This window comes from Marmota monax, unplaced genomic scaffold (assembly GCF_021218885.2).
Source record: "Marmota monax isolate L192 unplaced genomic scaffold, Marmota_monax_Labrador192_F-V1.1 WCK01_AAM20220418_F8-fsc00121, whole genome shotgun sequence".
Lineage (NCBI taxonomy): Eukaryota > Metazoa > Chordata > Mammalia > Rodentia > Sciuridae > Marmota > Marmota monax.
The window spans coordinates 398,724-423,281 of NW_026693351.1; the positions used below are offsets into that span (position 1 = coordinate 398,724).

General features: G+C 38.8%; 1 protein-coding gene across 21 annotated transcripts in view; it reads left to right on the top strand.

Annotated features, from left to right (window-relative positions):
* The first annotated feature begins 3,263 nt into the window (after positions 1-3,263).
* Positions 3,264-24,558, top strand: part of Clasp1 (cytoplasmic linker associated protein 1) — a 271,318-nt gene continuing 250,023 nt past the window's right edge. For all 21 annotated transcript variants that reach the window (XM_058583242.1, XM_058583244.1, XM_058583243.1 and 18 more), the window contains exon 1: positions 3,264-3,409. The gene's annotated coding sequence lies outside the window, so the exon portion shown is untranslated. The remainder of the gene's footprint in view (positions 3,410-24,558) is intronic.

Below are 24,558 nucleotides of genomic sequence, written 5' to 3' on the forward strand. Positions count from 1 at the left end.
TTTTTATTTTGATACACTGTCTCACTAAATTGCTTAGGGCTTCCCTCAATTGTTGAGGCTGGCCTCAAACTTGCAATCCTCCTGTCTCAGATTTCCCTGTCACTGTTGCCATCTGGTCAGTTCTCCTGTCTCAGCCTCCCTTACAGTATTTTTAAAAATATTTTTATTTTTTAAGTTGGAGTTGGATACAATACTTTTAGTTTATTTATTTTTATGTGGTGCTGAGGATCAAACCCAGGGCCTTAATACTTGCTGGCGAGTGCTCTACCGCTGAGCCACAACCCCAGCCCCAAACAGTATTTTTGAGAATATAAAAGATGAAGTGTTGAGTAGGAAAGGATGTATCCCATTAATTTCTCTATTACATACAAAGGTATTCCTACCTAGCCTTTTTATATTTACTAAAAGCAAAAAGCAGACCTGTAATTAAACCCAGGGTTCTTTTAGGGAATGTAAAAGATGCACTTTTGTTGTGTGGAGCTTTATACAGACAGCGAAAGCTTTTGATGTCAGCCTATTCTTTCTTAAGAAAAGTCACTCTTAAGCGTGATTTTTCCCCCCAATATCCTTTCCAAAGCAGTGAACTGTCAGGCCCCACAGGTGCCTAGCTCCCATGGCAATTTTCTTTCTTTCTCCCTTGTGTATATGTGTGGTTGGTGAGCCTTCCCTCAGCCCATATGTAACAAAGCCTTGATTTTCTCACTTGTAAAATGGGGTGAATAACAATTGGCTCACGTGATCTTGATGCATTCAAAGACATACTAATAATTTACAGAAAGCAGTAGAATATAATGCCTAGCAAAGAAAAGGCCTTCATAAATGCTTTATCTAAGTGAGGGTACATAGTCAACTTTGAGGGGAAGATCACTTTCTAATACAGTTCTTTGTTTTTTTTTTTTTTTTTTTCTAATACAGTTCTTTGGATTGGGGGTTTAGCTCAGTGTTAAGAGTAGTTGCCTAGCAGTCAGGAGGCACTGGGTTAGATTCCTAGCGGTTCAAACAAAACAAAACACAACAAAAACCTATTCCTTACCAATGTTACTAACCCTAGTCAAGGATATAAACCAGTACTATCAAGTATGGATTTCTCTACTTGGTTTCCAAATCTTTCCCATTCTATTCAAAAGCAAGGTCTTAAAGAGATAAAGGTATGCCCATGTTCACAACAGCATTATTCATAAAAGCAAAAAGGTGAAAGCAGGGCTGAGGTTGTGGCTCAGTGGTAGACATAGCATTGCATGAAGCACTGGGTTCGGTCCCTAGCACCACATAAAAATAAATACACTGGGGATGGACCCAGGGTAATTAAACCTAGGGTTCTTTTATGGAATGTAACCAAATCTCCCACCCCTTTTAAAAAAAATATTCATTTTTTAGTTTTAGGTGGACACAATATCTTTATTTTACATTTATGTGGTGCTGAGGATTGAACACAGTGCCTCCTCCATGCTAGGCCAGCACTCTACCACTGAGCCACAACCCCAGCCCTCCCCGACCCTTTTTTACTTTGATACACTCTTGCTATGTTGCCAAGGATGGACTTGAACTTTCAATCCTCCTGCCTCAGACTCCTGAGTTGCTGGGATTACAGGTGTGTGCCACCACAACTAGTCTACAGGGATAATCTTGAGGACATGATGCTATGTGAAATGAGCCAGTCACAAAAAGATCAACACTATATTATTACACTTTCATGAAGTACCTAGAGAGGTTAAATTCACAACACTGTAGAATAGTGGTTATCAGGGCTGAGGATAGACAGGCAACAGAAGATTGTTGTTTAATAATTTTGAAGCCGGTTTTGCAAGACGAAAAGAATGCTGGTGATTGGCTGCGCAACAATGTAAACTTATTTAATGCTACTGAACTATATGAAAAGTGATTAGGATGGTAAACTTTGTTAGGTGTATAAAAAAACCAAACAATTATTTCCCATTCTACTTATCAAACCTTACTTTGCATCACCCCTTTTCCCCCCTTCTCCCCATTTCAGATAGACTACACATTAGTTATACTCCCACATACCAACCAATTCCTCTTTGGCCTTCACTCATGGTGTTTCTTCTCTGGAATGTTCTTTCATTCTCACCTAACCATATTTAAAAAAAATTACTTGTGTTTCGTTCCTTTCTAAATTCAACCAGGAACTGTATCCTGTTTTTCTTACTCTTTCAAACCACAGTTCTCTTAACTTTTCTGCACAAGACCCACACCTAGCATTGTTTTAGCTTAGCCCCTCCGATCAGGACTCCTATATCTCTGGGGACCAGAAGGCATTATCTCAAGTTTCTCCTGTACCATTCTCCCAACCCATTCACACGCCAGCAGCATGGAGCTCGGCACCAAGGAGGTTCCAGAAGAATCCCGTGCATTGAACATCATTCTTAAGAGTGATTTTCACGAAGCAAAAACTTTCAAAGTCAAATTACCGGCGAGCACAGAAGCTTCACAAGGCAGAACCGTGGGGTCCTTCAGGATCCTTGAAGGCAGCCCTATAATTTGCATAGCTTTCCACCCTCCAGCTCTCTTTCCCACATTTCATCGGAGGGTAACGCGCCAGGAAGGGCAGAAGCGGCATTATTTAGGCAGTCGTATAAGTAAAAAAAGCCTTTTTGAGGTTGACTCAAGAGTCCCCGAAGCTTCCACGGGGGCGGCTCTGCTCCTAAAACAGCAAAGAACTGTTCAAAAGTTATGCTTCCGGGATGAGCGTCCGCGCCACCTCGGGAAAGCGACGCTCTGCCTCGCTACGGGCAGTCACAGGGCACAATTTTCTTCATGAAAGATGCCCGATGGGGATGGGGCGCCCCTAACCCAGAAGTGAAACACTGTTTCCTCAGGTATTAGACCCCCCCTCCCCCAGCCAAAGGAAGTTCCGGCCGGACGACTTTAATCTACGCTCTCTTGACTCCTCTCTAGCTCTTCCTATCACTCTCCTTGCTTTCTGGTGTGTGTTGCTTGGGTCCGTCCTTTTATCTTGCCCGAGTTTTGCCGCAACTCTCCAAGCTGACTACTACACGCTGGCTACCCTTTCCTTAACCTTTACCCTACGGGTCCCCATTAGCGTCAACTAACGTTTTCCGTGGAGGCAAACCTCCCGAGGTTGCCAGCTCCCGAAGCTCAACGCAGCCAGGCCGGCGCCTGCGCGGGGCGTTACCATAGAGAGGCAGCCACCTCTCTGGTCTCGATTTACACTCTCTATGGTCCAGCCCGGTCGGTGGCGGTAAAGGGAAAAAGAGAGACTGCACTGCGCAGGCGCTGTGGGCTTCTCTCGCTCCTTTTTTTTTTTTTTTTCTTTTTCTTTTTTTTTTTTTTTTTTAATCCCCGCACCAAGCGCTTAACCTCATTGGGGTGGAGGAGAAGGCGGCGGCTGTCCGGTCCGCAGCGGCAAACAGTAGCGAATAATAGGATTGTAAGTACCGGGTTAGGGCGAGGAGGTTTAGACCCGAGTCGTCCCGAGGCCCCCGGTCCCTCCCCCGCGGCGGCGGGCGCCGGGTCTGGGTGGGGGGCGATGTCCAGCGCTGTCATCCACTCTTGGGTGCACTTTGGGGGGAGGGGGGCGGCCCTTAAGTGGGAGCCGGGTGAGGAGCGGGATGTGAGGGCGGTGGATCGTACCAGTAGGTTGCTGATCCCAGGCTTCTTTGCAGAGGGCGGGCGGGCGGCGCTGGGGTCAGCCGGGCTTTGTGTGCCCCTCTCACTTTCTCTCTCAGACTCCACCCCGGGCCCCTTCCTGACCCGAGTCCGCCGGCCCCGGGGGGAGAAGCCAACTCGATTCGGGTCGCCTGGGAAAGGAGCTCGGGATTGCGAGGGCACGGGGCTCGGGAGAGAGACCTACAGCAACTAGTCATGGGCGAGTGATGGGTGTGGAGAAAGATCCAGAGGGAAGGGTCCCGGGGAGGCGAGCGGCCGGGCTCGCGGCCGGGCCAGACAAAAGCTGAACGAGCGGCGCGGAGCTGAGCAGCCCGCCGGGAGCAATGCGGAGGGTCCCCGTGTTCCCGGGGGAGGGGGGGGGGCTCCGAGAGCTTCTTTCCGAAGCTGGGAAAGCGGACAAGTGCTGAGTTAAGCCTGAACAGCCTCCTCAACTTGCCTTTGTTGTTCTTTGGTATTGGCAGAGACGCTCTGACGAAGATGAGTGTGTGATCTTGCACGTTAGCCTGGTTGGGTACAATGGAGCTAATCGAATTTTGCTTTCCATTTTTTTTTTTCTTTTTTCTGAGCTTCTCGGATGAGTATGGGGTTTTCCAGAGTCTAACTTATTACATAATATTTAAAGAAGAGTTGTGTTTATTTCCGAAATTAAAAAAAAAACACATAATTAAGTGGAGTCTTATAAAGCATGTTGTGTTCCATCGGGTGAATTTCTGTTTAGCTTGGTTCCTTCATTAAATACTGACCTGTTCGTAGAACCCGTGAGCTCTCTAAACATGATACTTTAATTTGTAGATGTGGCAACGAGAGCTTCGGGTTCTGTAGTCCTTTGGGAGGCGGTGATGCAGAAGAGACAGAAGTGAGAAACAGTTGCATGTGCCATGTACCTTGCACCATATTCAGGTGTCCCAGTCTGATGTCAATTCTGGCTTTAGGAATTGTATTTTTATTACTATTATTCGGTATTCGTGACATTTACTGAACTTTTCCTATAAGGGATCTTAGACAGTCCCAGTCCGTTTACTCATCAAGAGGTTTAGAAGAATGGTAACATTGATGCAGAGACCATCCAGATAAGGAAAATAACACAGTGCCCCAGAGTACGGAATATTATTTATCTTCTCCATTTGCTAGGAAAATTTTTAAAATTTGATGAGCTGTTTGCTTACTCATTTTTGTAAAGTTGTCTAATTGCACCTTTGTAGCAGTTACTCAAATCTCATTTTCTGTAAGTCATTGTTTATTATGTGGTAACTTGTAACACTGCCTCTTAGGTTTATATAGTTTTAATTTTTATCAAGGAATTTTCAGCCATCGTTTTTAATTAAGGTTAGCCAGTCAGCACTCCTTCAAAGAGACTTTTATTAGTGGTGGAGATGTCAAATACTGTATATTACAGTCGATGTGGCAAGTACAGAAAAGGTTTTTTGCAAAGTTTACAACATAAATTCGTGTTAGAACCCAACCCTAGATCTCCTACTGTGTCAGGCTTTTGAATTAACCCACAGATTCAACCTTATTTATGTGCAGTAGATAAGGAAGCAAAAATCTGAAGCTTCATGTGTTGTGCTTTGGAAACTACTTCAGTAGAATGTAAGTGTAGTTCAGATGATGGGAACTTGCTTTTTATAGAGGAAGATTTCAGATCCTTAAAATAGTTTACATGGATGATGAGAAATGACCGGCTAAAAGAAGTTTATTACTGAAATGTGTTATATTTTGTTTGGTTTTGGATTTAGATTTTTTTTTTTTTTTCTTCAGTCTTCTATTAAGTTTTGCTTCTTTGCTTTTGTTTTGGTACTGGGAATTGAACCCAGGGGTGTTTTACCCCTGAGCTTCATCCCTATCCCTTTTTATCTTTTGAGACAGGGTCTAGCTAAGTTGCTTAGGGTCTGAATCTGGCCTTGAATTTGTGATCCTCTTCCTGCCTCAGCCTCCCAAGTCTGTGGGATTGTAGGTTCATGTTACCATGCCTGGCTTCGGTGTCATGATTTAGAAGTTGGATGAGATAGATTGAGATTCTATTTGTTGATGTCAATTCTGGCCTTAGGAGTTGTGTTTTTATAATAATATTCTACTTAAAATTACTTTTAAATATAATACTTTTAATTTTGTAGTACCATCGGTGGATCTCAATCATTTAAAGGTCAATGTTAGGCTCAGAGTTGTTCCCCCCCCCCGCCCCCCCAGATCTGAGTTTTAATAGCTATCAGTTGTGATAACTGCATGTTTGGTTGTCAAACAGTTGAAATAGTAGACAGTAGTAAAACATGTTTAAAAGCAGAATCATTTAAAAGATTTCCTTGAAAAAAGTGAAGGATCTGTTAGTCTTAAAAATAAAAACAAAAACTAAGCAAAGAAAGCATTGATGATACAATTTTTTGATTTATAAAATATAATTTAAAAAATGAACTAAGCTTTCTTTTCTCAGTGCCAGCAGAGCATCATCCATGAAGTGTATATAGATATTAGACTAAGTGACCTCTACAGCACCGGAGTTACTGATTTTTTATAGCTGGGTCTTCACCATCCCAGGGCTTTCCTGCCCCTTTATGCTCAGACTATTCTCGCCTGGAAGTCTCACCCCTTGCTGTTTCCTGTCATATAGTCACCTTCCTCCTTGCTCAGGTTTACTTGTGGACATGCACTCTTCTCTGGGTCCTTGAAAGCACAGGAAGTTTGTAGAACACATTATGGTATCCATGGTAACTTACTAATGTGATTTTTATACCTAGTGGAAATTGCTGATTATATAAAAGGATAAACAAATCCCTTGGAATGTAGACTAATAGGATTTGTATCTTGGAAGAAGAGCTCTTAGAGGCACTATAATCCAACATTCTACCATATTCCTGCTACATTCAGTCTCAAACCTCAGGCATGCTGCTCTATTCTTGTAGAGCCTTGATCGCCAGACATGTTTTTAGACTGTTCTAGAATCTGGTCTTCCCCTTTTACCTGTTGACATGAATTGTTCCCGCGAAGTAACATAAATTAAGTTTGTTTCTTCTTTACACAATAGCCCTTCGTATTTCCCAGGATAGCCATCAGGATTTATCTAGATTTATTGGTTAGATTATTTACTAAGTCCTTCAGGTAGGCCCCAGGTACCAAGAGGCATACATACATGGTTCCTGCACTTCAGGGCTCTTGGGCTAGGAGGGGAGACAACTACAGCATGAATTGATGGCAATTTTATTGGACACCTGCAAACAGCCTTAGGTTCTTTGTCCCTTGCAGGTTTATTTGTTTGGTGCTGTGGATTGAATTCAGGGCCTTGTACCACAGGTTAAGCATGTGCTGTATCACTGAGCTACTTTCCCAGGTGCTCTTCTAGTTTAGTAGGGGCTCACTGTGCTTCTTTGGGCAACTCTGTTTTTAAAAGAAAACAGATTTCAATATGATCTGACCAGAGTTTACATACAACTGTTTTCTTTCTTTCTTTCCTTTTTTCTTTGTTCCTAAGGATCTAACCCGGGGATACTCTGCCATCAAGCTACATTCCCAGTTCTTTTTATTTTTTAATTTGAGACAGGGTCTTGCTAAGTTGTGGAGGGTCTTGCTAAATTGCTGAGACTGGCCTTGAACTTGCAGTCCTTCTGCTTCAACCTCCAAGTATCTGGGATTACAGTGTGCACCACCATGACTGACTGTACAATTTTCCTAGTGTAGGAAACTAGATCAACAGTTTTCAAACTTTGCCACGTTAGTCTTGTGACTTTGGGCCAATTAAGTAATCTCTTTCTATTTTATTGTCTTCATCTATAAAAGTGAGGGTGAGGGGAGGGCAGTGTTTACAGCAGCACATACTTACATGGTTGTAAAGATCATATAAGCAATACATGTAAAGTGCTAGGACAGTGACTAGCATATATTTAATGGGTGATACATGATAATATTGAGCTAATATTAATTACAATGTTGTAGTAATTGCAATAAGAAAGTCACTGGAAGCACTTTGGGAACTTGTTAAATTATAAATGGCTTGGGTTTATTTATTTACTCTCTTCCATCCAGAAATTTTGATCAGTTAAGTCTGCATGGAACCTGAGTGTCACTTTAAAGGTTGAGAATTCTTTCTTCTATATTTATGCTGTCAGTGATTACATTAGCTGTTGTTTTTAGGTACTGGGGATTGAACCCAGGAGTGATTGACCACTGAGCTACATCCCTAGCCCTTTTTTAAATTTTGAGACAGGATCTTGCTAAGTTGCTTAGGGCTTTGTTAAATTGCTGAGTCTGGCCTCAAACTTGTGATCCTCCTACCTCAACCACCTGAGTTGGTGGGATTATAGGCCTGTGCCTCCATGCCTGGAAGCTTTTACAGATTAAAATTTAAAGAATTATCCACATGTAGATGAAGAGGTATAAAAATGCAAATAACGGGAAGGGCAGTGTTGATGGAAAAGGCAGTTTTAACAGGAGGTGCCAATCTTGGTGCTCCTCTGAGACACATCTGCGTAGCAGTTTAGACTTTATCCTTTTAAACACTGTTAATTATTACCCCCCACCTTTTTTGGGTAGAAACATAAATGAATGTCTTCATAATATTAATAGCCAGATTCAAAAAAATCATGATTTTCAAAGCATCTTTATAGTCATAATTGTTTTTTCTTCCAAGTCCTGAAGGTGGGAATGGGCAACAGTATCTCTATTCTGTCACTTTGCACATAAGAAACCAAAGTTTGCAAGTGAAATCCAGTCCAGATAAAACTAGGAAAAGAACTGGGCCTTCTGTCTCATGAGCCACATTATCTCTTAGATACATAATTTTGTTGGCTTTTATTGAAGTTTATGAAGTTCATGAAGTCTTCTGATCTCTTTGCCATGTGAATATCTGCCAAACTAGATTCCCCCTTTCCTTTAATGCATATACTTGCTTTTTAAAAAATATTAATCTAGGATTTCATATTTATATCCATCTGCCAAGATGTATCTTTTGGGACAAATAATCTAGAACTGGCTCATAGCCATGTGTTACTGTGGCACATTTGGGTGCGTTTGTCTTGGTTCAGGATGGCTGAGATCAATGTTGCACTCTCCACCTATGTAAATGTTGTTTAATTAAATCTTCAGGCAGAAACAAATTTATTTATAGTCTTAATATAGTAATGTAGCAATGATACAAAAATTCAAGAGACCAGATGGGAATAACCCCTATTAAACTGTCCCAGCTTTATTTATTTATTTTGGTGGTGCCAAGGATTGAACCTAGGGTCCCACGCATGCCAAGCAGGTGTTCTAGCACTGAGCCACATCTGCAGCTTTAGCTATTACGTCTTTCCTTTTTTTGTGCATGTGTATGGCCATAGGGATCGAACTGAGGGCCTTGTACATGTGAGGCAAGCACTCTACCAACTGAGCTATGTCCCCAGCCCCTAGCTATTATTTTTTAATGTACTACTTTTTGAGACTGTCCTTGTATCCATATTTTGTAGGAAGTAGTTTTAGATTTTTCATGGTTTATGATAGTTTGTAACTGCTATGCACTTGTAACTAATATATAGTTTGTAACTATAATGTACGTAATTTAAATATTTAATACTTTCATATTTGAATTAATATGGCAAATTTTGATAAACTATTTGGGATACTTTACATCTCTTTTTAATATCACATATTACACAGTGACAATTTTTTGCATATAAATTTTTTTTCTTTTGTGTTATTATTTTCTTAGAATAAATTCAGTGAAGTAAGATTACCAAGTTGATCACTTTTGACACATATTGTCAGATTGCTGATCAAAAATTTGTACCTGTTAATAATTTTCCCAGTAATCCAAGCATGTACCAGTTTCACAGAAATTTGACCAACTTCTAATAATATAGTTGAAGTATATTTTTGCTACTAAAAGAAATGTAGATGGTACATTATTTTTAGTTTTTTATTACTTATTTTGTATTTATTTAAAATATAACCAATCACAAGAGATTTTATATGAAAGTACTGTATGAAACTTGAATTGGTTATTATGTGCATATGATATAGCTTATTTGCTTGTGTTGCCAATAACATCACCAAAGCCATTGCATTTCTAGATGGGCATACAAGAAAATGCAGCCCTTGTTTTGTGGGGCAGATTGTTGTATTTGTCTACCTTGGCATGTGATCTTATAACATTTTTGTGTCCTACCTTAAGTGTTATTTTTGTTGCAATACCTGGGATCAAACCTAGAGCCTCATGCATGTTAGGCAAGCACTCTATCACTGAGTCACATTCCCAACCCTTAAGTGTTTCTTTCTTCAGACAGTTGTGCAGTAGAGCCCAGCCTAAAATATTTACTATTCAGAATGTCTGTGGGCTGACTGAGGTATCTGTTATTTTAACAGGTTCCCCAAGTGCTTCTGAGGCCACCAAAGATTGAGAGCAGCCTCTGGGGACTCCCTTCCAGCTAATTTTCTTCACAGATTGTGTCTTTCCTGCCGGTAGAGGCTGTCTGTGTTATGAACGGTTGCTCAGACATGCTAACAGAGGCCTGTTGTACAGAGAGAATGAATTGTGTGGCAGTGCTCTTCCCAACGAAGAGTAGCTGGATTCGTTCTAGGAACAATAAGCCCAGTCTTTCTAAGAGAAGTTGAACTGTATTAAAACTGCTCTTTCTCGGAAGTCTCCTCATGGTGCTAGTGATTGTGTTTGAGTTCTGACAGACCCCACCCAAGTCTCTGCCTGCTCAGCCTTTGGCAGGCCCAAGAATAGCACAGTAGCAGAAGCCATGGTAGATTGAGTGCCCACCATTTGCCAGGTGTTGGCTTGGGTGTTATAGGTATGCTATTGCAAGTTTCGTAGCACCACTAAAGGCAAGTGCTGTTTTCATTCACGAGTGGAAGCTGAGGCTTTGAACTTGAATAATGCGTGATCATACAGCTGCTTTCAGATTTTTCAGCTTCCTTTCCATCTTCTTTTCCTCCTCCTTTCCTTCCAGCTTAGGTTGTTCCTCCTTCATGCGAGATCAGTAGGCTGCATGGGGGAACCGCCACCTGGCAGCATCTGGAGACTCCTCTGTAGTCAGGAGGAATTAGGAGATGGAAGCTTCCCACTAGACTTGCAATGAGGCTTAGATCTAGTGATCCCAGAGCCCCTTTTAGATTGGAGTCCCTGATTTGAAATTTACCTTTGGACAATTCAGATCTCTGAAGACCTAATATGGGTTTTTTTCTTTTTAATTTAATTTTATTGTGGTAAAATATACGTAAATCAAAGTATTCCATTTTGACCATTTTTAAGTATTAATTCAGTGGCATTCACACTGCCATTATGTTTTATTTCCAAATGTTTTCTATCACCTTGAACAGAAACTCTCATTGAGTACTCATTGAGCTGAGCTCCTCATTCCTCCATCTCCCTGTTCCTGGTAATTACTAATTTACTTCTGTCTCCATACATTTACCTATTCTGAATATTTCATGTGAATGGAATCATAAACTATTTTGTTCTTTTGTGACTAGCTTATTTTACCTAGCATACTAAGTAAAGATTATTAAAGGTTTGGGTATGTTATAACACATATCATAATGCCATTCCTTTTTTATTGCTGAATAATATTCTGTTGTATAGATATACCACATTTTATTTATGCATTCATTTTGATGGCATTTGCCTTGTTTGTAGTTTTTAGTTATTGTCAGTAGTGGTGCAGTGAACACTGATGTAGAAATATCTGAGTCTCAGTTTTTGATTCTTATGGGTAGACCTTGGAATGGATCTGTTGGGTCGTATGGCAATTCCTGTTTAACTTTTAGAGCATTCGCCAAATTGTTTTTCACTGTGGCTGCACCATTTTACATTCCCACTAGCACTATATGAGAGTTTCAATTTTTCTACATCCTTACCAACAATTATTATTTTCTGTTTTTTTTAATAAATATTTTTGTTACATTTATTTATAATACATGTGAAATAGTATTGCATTATGGTTTTGATTTTCATTTTTCAACAACTAAGGTGTTGTACTTTTTCGTTGTCTGTTGGCTGTCATGTGTTCTTTGGAGAAATGTCTGTTCAGATCCTTTGCCCATTTTAAAATCTATTGTTGGTCCTTTTTTTTTTTTTTTTGGTACTGATATTGAGCTCAGGAACACTTTACAGTGAGCTTTATCCCAAGTTATATTAATTTTTTATTTTGAGGCAGGATCTCACTAAGTTGCTGAGGGTGATGCTTAGTTGAAGGGGCTGGCCTCCAGCTTGTGATCCTCTTGCCTGTGACTCCCAAGTAGGTGGGATTATAGGCATATGCCACCATACCCGCTATCTTTATTGTTGTTGTGTTGAGTTTTATTATATATTTTAAATATATAATAAATTTACATTATAATTTCTTATTAGGTATGTAATTTGCAGATATTTTCTCCTACTCTGTAGGTTGTCTTTCTTGATAATGACTTTTGATGCATAAACATATTGAATTTTAATGGCGTCTGGTTTATTTATGTTTTCTTTTGTTGCTTGTGCTTCTGTGTCAAATCTAAGAATTTGTTGCCAAATCCAACGTAATGAAAATTTATCCCAGTGTTTTCTTCTAATGTTTCATAATATTAGCTCTTACATTGAGGTCTTTGATTCACTTTAATTTTTGTGTAAGATATAAGGTGGGAAGTCCAAGTTCATTCTTTTGTATGTGGATATCTAGTTGTCCTAACACCATTTGTTGAAGACTGTTAAAAATTAAAAAAAAAAAAAAAAAAATTAACTGCCTGCTTGCTTGCTTGCTAGCTTTCTTTCTTGGGTTGAATCCAGGGCCTTGCACATGCTAGGTAAGTACTTTACCACTGAGTTACAGCCCCAACTCTTTTTAAATTTTACTTTAAGACTGGGTCTTGCTAAATTGCTCTGGCTGACCTCAAATTTGGCAATCCTCCTGCCTCAGCCTCCTGAGTAGTGGGGATCACAAACCTGCATTAATTTCTTCTGTTTTGCATCACTCGGTGGGATTCTGGTCTTGTTTTGGTTTTCTAACTTCATGGTCTCCCACTTCACCTCCCCCTACCTCCTCCTGTTTTCTTCCCTTTAAACAGGATACATGAATGTTTTTTGTTATCACTTTGCCCCTTGAGATACTTAATAAATACCAATTCCCTTCTTCTTGTGTGTCATTATTTAATTTTTACTTATTTTATTTTAATTTTTTGAGCTGTGGTTTGAATCTAGGGCCTTATGTGTGCTAAGCATGCACTTTACCACTGAACTATACTTGTTGCTCCCTATTTAACTTGTTTTTGGTACTGGGGATTGAACCCAGGGCCTTGGGCATGCTAGGCAAGTGCTCGCTACATCTCTAGCATCCTGTTTAACTTTTAAATAGTTTGTGTTTCAAAAATAGATTAAAAGGACTTTGAGGACATGAGAATATATGTGGTATTTCTTTATTTCCCAATTTCCTTGTTTCCTAATTTCCTCTTTTGTGGAGGGGGCTTACCTCTAGGGCCTCATCTAATATCTCCTGCGTTGCTCTGATGCCTGATCTAGTACTGTGCAGGTGTTGTGCTTAACCATTATTGATTGACTGGTGAAATGGAACAGATCCTTATGAATATATTTGGGTAGTTACAGCAAATTCTTCTTTAAAGATTATTGTTCATGTATTAAAATTTTTTTCAAGGTTTTTAACTCAGATCATTTTAAGTTACTTTACCGAGTGTGGGGATTGATAATAGTATCCTGGTTCTTCCAAATGCCTTTGGAATTTTTTGGTGATGTTTGGTATTGGATTAACATCAGTTAGCTAACACAGCATTGGGTTCATTGCATGAATGCCTGAAACAATGTTGACCTGCTGTGTGAGATTTTGGTGACTGAGTTTTAAATTGGGAATTTTACTTATTTTAGGGGTGATTTTGATGTCCAGAACTTGCTTTTTCATTTTTGACAATGCTTAATTTGAAAATTATTTTGAATTTTTGCAATAAGTATTTTCTAAGGAAAAAAAAATGAAATAATGGCATCAGAAAAATTCTTCTATTGTCTAGAATTCCAAAGGTTAACTAGTAGAGAAGTAGCTGCTCTTTCTCTTTGGGTCTGATCATATTTCCCTCCATCACGCTCTGTAGTGTTCAGTAGCATCTAATGTTACTTGTCCTAGGCCATGAGACTTCCCTTGGGAGTCCATTTTGTAATCTACAGTCCAGATGCAGTGAGGGAAGGCTCAGCTTGTAGGTTGGTGTTTTGTTTTCCAGTAGATTTTGACTCCTGAGAAGGTGTTTCTTAGTTCATTGTTATGTAAACACTTCTGTTACTTTGAGATACTGGTTTTTTTACCTAATGTTTATTTTTGAATATCCTTATTAACGGTGGAAACAAATAATGGAATTATTTTATTCTTTCATTTTCTGGTTCTAAGCAACATAACATCAGAGAGGCTAGAACAAATATACTATTTCCTATGCTTTCAAAATAACTGTTAGTCAACAAATGATTCAGAGAGATCTTCAACTCTCTTAAGTAGGATCAGGAAGAGTAGGAAGGAGGGAGGCTGCTTATTTTCTTTTAACTACTTTCCTCCTTCTTCTGGGAGAAGTTGGGCTGGCTATCTGAATCTGTAACTGTTGCTATATCTTTGTGTACATTCTTTGCCCAGAAAGTTTGATTCAAAGAGTATTTTTTTTTCCACTTAATATGTTACCCTCCCAGCATGTGCTTCCATTCTGAGGAGGCTGGTCCTTTAAAAAGAACAACTTTCTTTCTTTTTTTTTTAAATTTTTTAAAAAATTTTTTAGTTATAGTTGGACACAAGACCTTTATTTATTTATTTTTATGTGGTGCTGAGGATTGAACCCAGGGCCTTGCACGTGCTAGGTGAGTGCTCTACCGCTGAGCCACAACCCCAGCCCCTAAAAAGAACAACTTTCAATGTGAGCTGATCTGGGCTAAGGAGTGGAATATTTTAGCCAGTTGCTGATGAACTTGCTTATATTTGCTGATTGGCAGGCTAAGCTTATTGCTTATAGTTTATAACTTAAATTTCCAAAGTGCAAACAGTGGAAAGAACTTTCCATTCTGTCATTCTTTTCAGAACTTGGAGCAGGTTTCTGAAATTGCCAAAGGACTATTTGTTTGGACAAAGTTAACAATATTTAGCTGCATTGCACTGATTTTATTGAATCCTGAAAGTGACTATGTGCTGGAAGATTAGGAACGTCTCATTGTAATTATTTGGATACTGGACCTCTTTGGGGTTGGGTGGGGGTACTGAAAGAGATGCAGAAAGGGTGTATGAAAGTAAATTGGGCCTAAAAAAAGGAGAGTCTAATGGAAACAGCTGCCATTGAGATAAGAGAGTTAGTTGGGTGTGGTGGTGAACACCAGTAATCCCAGCCAGTGGGTAAATTGAAGCAGGAGGATCCCAAGTTCAAGGCCAGCCTGGACAATTTAGCAAGCCCCTGTCTCAAAATAAAAACTAAGGGCTGAGAGTGTAGGTCAGTGGTAGAGCATCCCTGGGTACAGAAAAAACTAAAAACAAATGAAATCAGAGTTATTCTAGGGTATCTCTTGGGTGATTAGTAGAGACCAAATAAACTATATAACTTGATCAGACTCTTCCATACAGTTTGCTAGTGTGCCTGAGCACAGAGAGAAAGGTTTTTCAGCTTTGTTCCTGAAGATTGTAAAAGGGAAGGCAGAAAGGAAAGGAGATGGTTATAACTTCATGTGTTATGTTTGGTACCCTGGGAAGAAGGAAAGAGGGCTCTGCTGTGGTTTGAACGTGTCTCCCCAATTTAAATGTTGGAAACTTAATCCCCAATTTGTATGTCATGATATTTGGAGTTAGGGGTCTTTGGGAAGCAATTAGGATTAGATGAGGTCATGGCGGAGGGGGGGGGGAGGCCCACAATGACATTAGTGGCTGAATATAAAGAGGAAGAGCTGCACTTTGCTCTGTGATGCTCTCTGCCATGTTCTGCGCAGCAAGAAAGGCCCTCACCAGGTGCTGGTGCCATGCTGTTGGGCTTCCTAGCCTCCAGAGCCAAGAGCCAAATAAACCTCTCTCTCTTTCTCTTTCGATATAGGAAATTAAACCCAGGGCCATGTGCATACTAGTCAAGCACTCTACTACTGAGCTACATCCCATTGTTAAACTTCTGTTTTTTATAAATCATCCAGTCTCAGGTATTTTGTGATAGGAACAAAAATGGACTAAGGCTCCTAATCTGGGACTGGGGAAAAGGATATGACCTCTTCGTGTTTTGACCTGAAGATGTGGACCCTCAAGCAGGTGTATCCAACTCTTTTGGTTGGATACTCTGAGACCTGTTTATTGTCTTCCATTCATGAGAGAGTTGTGTTGGCTGGGACCTAGCTTGTGACCATGGGATAAGGAGACTGACTCTTGGCAGTATTCATGCCATGTTCTAATTTTGTGCAGTGGCCACAGATAACAGCCAAGAGAGCACCGTTGCTGAGAGAAGAAGCCTGTTTGAAAGTTACATGTTGCCGAAAGCCTTATATTTTAATAAAAGCAGGACTTCTTTTTTTCGATACTTACTTGAATCATCAGCTGATCAGTGATTTGATTCTGGAATTTTTAGGGTGAGGGCTAGATGTTATATTTTTGGGAAACTGTTTGCTGTTGCTTTTGGGTAGTGATGGCATTGTTAACATTGTATTAATTGTAGTTACAAGCTTATTACATGCATTATTGACTATACAATTTTATAGAAGGTACCTAGGGGAAATACTTGTGCCCCTTTTATTATGAGTGAATTAAAATCTGTTGTAATTGTATATGAGAATTCTTTTCATCTTGTTTAAATTATCTAGAAATGGGAAGACTGCTAGTTAAATGCATGAAATTTTCTATTATAAAATATTCATTTTTAAACAGGTAATACATACACAGTTTAATTTTTTTTTTTGCGGGGGTGGGGGTACCAGGGATTGAACTCAGAGTTACTGAGCCACATCCCCAGACCTTGCTGTTGCTGATACTGGCTTTGAACTCACGATCCTCCTGCCTCAGCCTCCCGAGCCACTGGGATTACAGGTGTGCGCCTCTGCATCTGGCCACAGTTTAAAATTTTAAGTTGTCTTCTACTTAGTTGCCATTCTATCTTCCTGGAGGCATTAATGTTATTAATTATATACGTGAAAGAATGTATAAATGTGTCTATATACCTTTCCTCCTTTTTATACAGATGATACCTTAGTATCAACTATTCTGTTTTGCTTTTCATTAAACTTACATTTTGGAAATTGTTCTATCAGTACATGAAAGACTTCCTTTTTAACTGATAATGAATGTTATAACTGAATAGCATCTTGTCATATATATTATAGTTTTTTGGTACCAGGAATTGAACTCAGAGGCACTCAACCGCTGAGCCACATCCCCAGCCCTATTTTGTATTTTATTTAGAGACAGGGACTCACTGAGTTGCTTAGTGCCTCGCAGTCGCTGAAGCTGGCTTTGAACTCACAATTCTTCTATTTTAGCCTCCCAAGCCACTGGGATTACAGGTATGCACCACCGTGCCTGTCTAATTATACCATAGTTTAATGAGTATGCTATTGATAACATTTAATTTTTCTAATCTTATAAAGTGTTACAAAGAATAATCCTATATTTTGTTATTTTGTGTGTGTGTGTGTGTGTGTGTATGTAAATTCCCAGATATTGACCTTTGGGTTAAAGGTTATATGTCATAATATTTTGAGAGCTGTTGCTACATTATCCACTGTAGAGATTATGTGTCTTTTCTGACTTAAAACATGGCTGTGGTTACTTCAGTGATCAGCAGTGAACTGAGCATTTGTCTTCTTCCCATTATTGTTTTTCTATTTTTGACTTGGCAAGAATTCCATGCTGGTTGAGGTTCAGAAATGTGCTTTGTTTCTTTATAGGTGTTGTTACTTCTAGAGATGAGTGCTGGATTTGGACAATTTACTGAATAAACTGCAGTTTCCGTTGTTTTCAATACTTGGTATTATAACTGATATGGCTGAGGTACCAGGTTTATAATTCTACTTGATTTTACAAACAACTTTCTGGTATTAGGTAGAGTATGGATTCAGTTAGACAGACAATGAATATTTTTAATGTTTAAAATTTATATTTATTTGGAATAGATGATATGTACATGGTTAAACAGTATTGAGGTACACAGGACAGAGTAAAATGTAGGTCTTCCTCCACTGTCTTGTCTTTTCTCCCCCTTCCCATTCCCAGGGTCATGATGGAGTTTGAATTTGAAGTAATGTACGTTCACACAAGCCGTTGTATCTTTGTAAAGGCTACAGCGTTGTTCTATTAGTACCACCACTCTTTTTTTTTTTAACATTTATTGTTATATAAATAGTACATTTTCATTTCATTTTATTTTTAAAAAATATTTATTTATTTAGTTTTTAGTTGTAGTTGGGCACAATACCTCTGTTTCGTTTGTTTTTATGTGGTGCCTTACATGTGCAAGGCAGGCGCTCTACCACTGAGCCCCAGCCCCAGCCCCAATTTTCATTTTAGAAAGTGGCATTATAAACATGCTGTTTTCTGATTTTCTCTTTTTACTAAAATTTAGATAGCTTTTTTGATACTGGAGATTGAACTAGGGGTGCTCTACCCCTGAGCCCTTGCCCTTTTTTTTTTTTTTTTTAAAGACAGGGTCTTGCTAAGTTGCCAAACCTGGCCCCAAACTTTCTATCCTCTTGCCTTAGCCTTTTGAGCCACTGGGATTATAGGCGAGCACTACTCTGCAGGGCCCATTGCAATTTTCTTTTTAAATGAATAGCTGCAATGAACAACTTTATATATATTAGCATACTTGATACATTATTTCCTTAGATTTGGATTTACTGGGTCAAAAGATGTATTCACATGGATGTTGATGGATGTTGCCAAATTGTCCTAGATGGTTATAAAAGTTTGTTTTTATCAGCATTGTATTAAAACATGTATTTGATTCTATCTAGTTACATTTGTGATTTTTTTTTTTTTTTTTTTTTTGTACTGAGGATTGAACCCAGGGGTGCTGAAGCACTGAGATACATCTCCATCCCTTTTTATTTTTTATTTGAGACAGAGTCTTCCTAAGTTGCTCAGGAGCTTGTTAAGTTGCTGTGGCTGGCCTTGAATTTGTGATCCTTCTGCCTCAGCCTCCTGAGTTGCTGGAGTGTTACCACCATGCCTAGTTTAAGTTATCTTTTTATTTCATTGTAGGACTAGAGTGATGTTAGTATTTAAAAAAAAAAATCTGTTACAGTTGAATAGGAATAAGTCAACATAGAAAAATTGAGGCAGGCTATTAAGTGGTTAAGGTGACTCAGTGGTCAAGTGCCCCTGGGTTCAATCCCTAGTGCCAAAAAAAAAAAGGGGCAGTCACAAATCAATTTGGAAATTTGAGCATCTGTGTATAGTACAATTGTTAAGGCACACATCTCTTTTTGTGCTTTTCCTTTTGAAATTTTTCCTAAATCCATAAAATATGAATGTAAAATGTTATTTTACTATAGCAGTGTTCTGCTATGGTTAGTTTGAAACATATTGCAAAATTTTTCTCTTAAGTGTAAGCTTTTCTAGAGTACACATTTAAAATACTGTGTATGTGCTTGAAATATGGTTTCTTGGGGGTGAGTAGCAAGTAGTATACGAAGTTATTTTTAGTCATCTTGGCCATTGTTCAGCTCATGTTCTAAGTTATTTTTCCCTGCCAGGTCACTTATATTGTATTGAAAGGATTTGGAGTAAATATGAGAAGATGATGATTTGTTAATGAGTAAGTAAATCTGTAAAAGCTTCACTTCACTTTTTTTTCCTTCAGCAAGCACAAGGCTCCTTATCCTTGGGGCTCCATGATGCTGCAGGGTTTCCTACCAGATTCTCTGTCTTCAGTGTGAATGTTGCTAGATCAAGGAATGAAGATAGGGGGATTGCCTTGGAGTGTGAGGGTCAATAAGCAAAGCCTATGTTTTAATGCTTGGGCACACCCAAGACAACTGTGCCAAGTGGTACTCTTGTGTTCATTTCACTGTTGTGTGTGGTCTTCCCTGTTCCTCTGATGACTAAGGAGTCAGCAGAAAAGTGAGTCTGTGAGGAAGGTATCTTGATATTTTGTGTTGGAATGCCATTGTTCCTTACTTCTTGTTCTCTTCCCAGTGTACTTAGAGCTTACTGAGGGCAGTGCCTGGCAGATTAGCCAGCATGTTAGGTATTGAGTGAATTTAAAAAACTGGGACCAAGAACCTGTCTCCATCAGGTATATTTTAAAACTTTTTTCTTTTCGTTTTTTTCAAAACTTTTTATCTTTAAATAATTACAGAATTATGAGAAGTTGCAAAAAAAAAAAATACAGAGTGTTCCTATTTGTCCGTCATCCACTTTCCTCCAATGGTTGCGTGTATTTGCTGTGCTCCTCCTTTATTCCTCTGCATTCCCCTTTTCTTCCCTCTTGTTCCTACTCTTGGTTTTGCTTTCGGCCTGCGTTTGGCGGTCTGTGGGAAATACAACTCTCTGAACTGAAAGTTGCTGATCACTCTTCAAGGACTATTGTTGCGGTTCCTACTCTTCATTTGTTCTTTCTGGATCATTCGTATAGTATATGGTGCTGTGCCAGGTACTAGGTGCTCCTCTGCATTCAGACCCTTCTGTTTGTATTTTGAGAACATTAAGTACAGTGGTTAGATCATTCCTTATAGTAAAAAATACATACACATGCACATGTGTGCATGTTCATGTGTGTGTTTGTGTGTCAAAATTACTCAGACCTCTGTGTGTTTGTGAGAAGAAGCCATAGCATTTTAATGGGAAATAGCCCTGGATTTGAAGTTAGAAAACCTGGTTGAAATCCTGGTTCTTTTTCACAGTCGCTGTGTGAACTTGGAAGTCACGTTGTTTCCAAAACTCTGAATCTATTTTCTTCGGTAAAATAGACATGGTAATACTATTCTTAGAAAAGTATTGTAGGGGATAGACAAATTGGCATTTGTATGAACACTCAATGAATGAGAAAGTGATGTTTCAAATGTGAAGTAGCTATGCTTATTTTATTTTCATTTACTTACTTTATTTATTTGTCAGTGCTGGGGGTTAAATCTTGGACCCAATACATGCTAGGTAAGTGCTTTACCACTGAGCCACACATCTCCAGCCTGCCATGCTTATTTTAAATTATAGAAAGCCAAATTGTAAATGATTGGGGTATTACTTCTTTTTAGCTTGACTTCTTTATTCAGTAACAGAGAAAAACCCCTCCTCCTTTTGTATCCCCAGTGTTATACCTTCTGTCTTCAAATTAAATGCCCAGTACTTAATAGGTTTTCTTTTTTCAACTGGGTGTAACCCATATCCCTTGGGAAATTTGGGATAGCCATGTCAGCTGCCATATTATCAAATTACATATCAAATGCTCTCCTCTCTTCTTATTTACCTAAGTCTGGGGATTTTCCTCTTTAGAAACATCTTAGAAAATCTCCCACCTAGCATATATGCTGCTTCCTGCTTAGCTTTTTTGGCAGGTTTTGCTACTAGAAATGAACTCTAAATGTGGTGCTAGAAACTAAATTTTTATTTTCAAAGGTGAGACCTTTAAAGAAAAGGTCTAAATAAAAGAGGTATATATGTATAGAATCAGTAGTTCATATAAAACATGGGGAATAACATGAAAATTTTAAAGTTTAAATAATTGGCAATTTTTTTTTTTTTTCCTGGAACATGGCCTAGATGCAGGCAAACTTTTAAGTCACTAAGGGACAGATATCTATAGAACACCCCACCAGTAACAGAAGAATACATATTCAAGGATATATGGGCATTCTTTTGGAGAGCCCATATATTGTGTCATAAAAAAAGCCTCAATGAATTTTGTTTTAATATTTATTTTTTAGTTGTAGTTGGAAATAATACATTTATTTTATTTATTTATCTTTATGTGGTGCTGAGGATTGAACCCCGGGCCTCACATGTGCTAGACAAGTGCTCTACTCTTGAGCTACAACCCCAGCCTGTCCTCAATGAATTTTAAAGCATGGCAATCATACAAAGTATGTTCTCAGACCTCAGTGGAATGAAATTAAATATCAATAATAGAAGGAAATTTGGGAAATTCACAAATATGTCCAAATTAAACTGTACAGTACCAAATCACCAGTAGCTCAAAGAGAAAATCACAAGAAAAATTAGGTAAAAGCAAACAAAATGTGGCCTGTCATGATGGTGATGGTTACACAGTAATGTGAATGTGCTTTATCCCACTGAATTGTACCCCTTAATATGGCTACACAGGTAAATCATCTGTGTGTATGTGTGTGTGTGTGTGTGTGTGTGTACGTGTACGTGTACTAGGGGTCAAACCTAGGGACACTCAGCCACTGAGATACATCCTCAGCCCTTTTTATTTTTTATCTTGGGACAGGGTCTTGCTAAGTTACTGAGGCTGGCCTCAAACTTGTAATCCTGCCTCAACCTCTGGCTAAAATAGCAGAGAAAACACACACACACACACACACACATCATTTTTTTTTTCTTTTTAAGAGAAAAGGTATATTTGACTCACAGTCTTGGATGGCTCAGTCCATGATTATTGGGCCCCTTTGCCTTTGTGTCTGGTGAGCAATATGTCATAGTGGGAGTTCATGGCAGAGAACTGCTCACCTCCTGGCCAGGAAGTGAAAGAAAGAGAAATCTGGAGTCCCACAATCCTCTTCAAGGGCTTGGCCCCAGTCACCCAGAGACCTCTCACTAGGTCTGATCTAAAGTTTCTGTCAAAGCACCTCTCCCCAGAGCCCCACGCTGGGAACCTAGCCTTTAACACAGGGCCTTGAGGGGACATTCCAGATACAAACTAGAGCAGTCATGAATTCACGGTCTTTTGCTTGGAAATGGCAATAACTGGCCTTTCCTGGCTTATTCTTCAGCTGGTTTGATCTCTAAGACACAGATCTGACCATGTTCCCATCCTCTTGTTGACCCATACACACTCCCTGCCTAACAAACATGGTATGTCCATGAGCAGAACTTACGTATATTTTACCAGTTTGTTTACACAGTTAAACAAAACCTTGTCAATCATTTGTTCCAAGAATAAATGTTTTTTTAATGCCAGTTACACTACATGCAAAAACCAAAACAAAACAATATGCCTAAAGTTAGGGTAGGCAGCAAAAGTAGAGAGATGTAGGACTGTAAATGCCTGTACTAATAGAGAAGAAAATGGCTGGGGTGTGGCTCAGCAGTAGAGCGCTTGCCTAGCACATGCGAGGCCCTGGGTTCAATCCTCAGCACCGTATAAATATAAATACGTAAAATAAAGGTATTGTGTTCATCTACAACTAAAAAATAGATATTGAAAAATAAAAAGAATAAAAGTCTCAATAACCTAATAATAGTTGTAATAATCAGTAACCTAACCTAGCTTAAGAAACTAGAAAGAGAACACACTAAATCCAAAGTAAGCAGAAGGAAGAAAATTATGAAGACTAGTTTGTAAATAAATGGAGTGGGAAAAAAGTTGAGAAAAATCAAGAGAACAAAATTGGTTCTTTCTAAAGATGAACAAAATTGATACCTTGAGCTAGACTGACCAAGCGAAAAGACACAAGACTTAATAAAATCAGGAATGAAAGAAAGGACATAAATACAGACCTCATAGGGAGGAAAAAGATTATAAGGGATTATTAGGAATAATTATCGGCTAAAAAATTAAATAATCTAGATGAAATATATGCATTCCTAGAAAAATACTGAAATTGACTCAAAAAGCAGCAGGAACTCTGATTAGACCAGTAACAAGTAAAGAGATTGTATTAACAATCAAAAAGCATCCCACAAATAACATCCAGGCTCAGATGACTTCACATTTGGTGATTCTACCAAACATTTAATGAAGAATTAACAAAAATTCTCCACAATCTCTTTTAAAAGAAAGAGGAGGGAACACTTCTCAGATTCCTGTATGAGGGCATTATTAACTAGGTTTCAAAACCAAACAAAGACATCACAAGAAACGAACCTAGAGAACAATGTGCTTTATGAATACAGATGTAACAGTTCTCAACAAGATACTAGCACACGGAATCTAGCAATGTATCAGAATATACACCAAGTGGGATTTATCCCAAGAATGCAGCACTGGTTTAGTATCTGAAAATCAGCGTAATATGCCATATGGATAAAGGTTGAAAGCCAAAAATTTCTTCAATAGCTGCAGGAAAAGTTTGATAAAATTTAACATCCTGTCGTGATAAAAACACTGAAAAAATTAGGAATAGAAGGGTCATCCATGAAAACCTACAGCTTGTACTTAAAGATGAAAGACTGACTGCTGTCCTCTAAGATTAGCAGTCAGGAGGGTTAGGTAAGGATGTTCTGTTTTTCATCCTTACTGCTTCTCTGCAGTGTTTTGTAAGGCATTTAGGAAAGAAAAAGGAGAAGGCATTCGTATTGGAAAGAAAAAAGTAAAATGGTCTCTATTTGCAGATAACATGATCTTATATGTAGAACACCCTAGGGAATACACTCTAAAACTATGGGAGGTTGTAGCATACAAAATCAATATTCAAAGATCAATTGAATTCATCTATACTTCCAATGAATAATCTAAAAATGGAATTATGAAAATAATTCCATTCATAATAGCATAGTTAACAAAAGAAGTATTAAACTTATACTATGAAGTATAGAATATCATTGAAAGAAATTAAAGATCTAAATAAATGGAAAGTCGTCCCTGTGTTCATGGATTGGGACGCTTAATGCTATTATGATGGCAGTACTCCCCAAGCTGGTCTTCAGATTCAACAATATCCTTGTAAAATTGAGCTGACTCTTTGCAGAAATTGGTAAGCTGATCTTAAATTTCATATGGAATTGCAAGGGGCCTTGGATAGTGAAAATGTTCTTGGAAAAGAACAAAGTTGGAGGAATTTCATAGCTTACTACAAAGCTTCAGTGATTAAGAGAGTCTGGTACTGGCATAAGGGTGGACATGTAG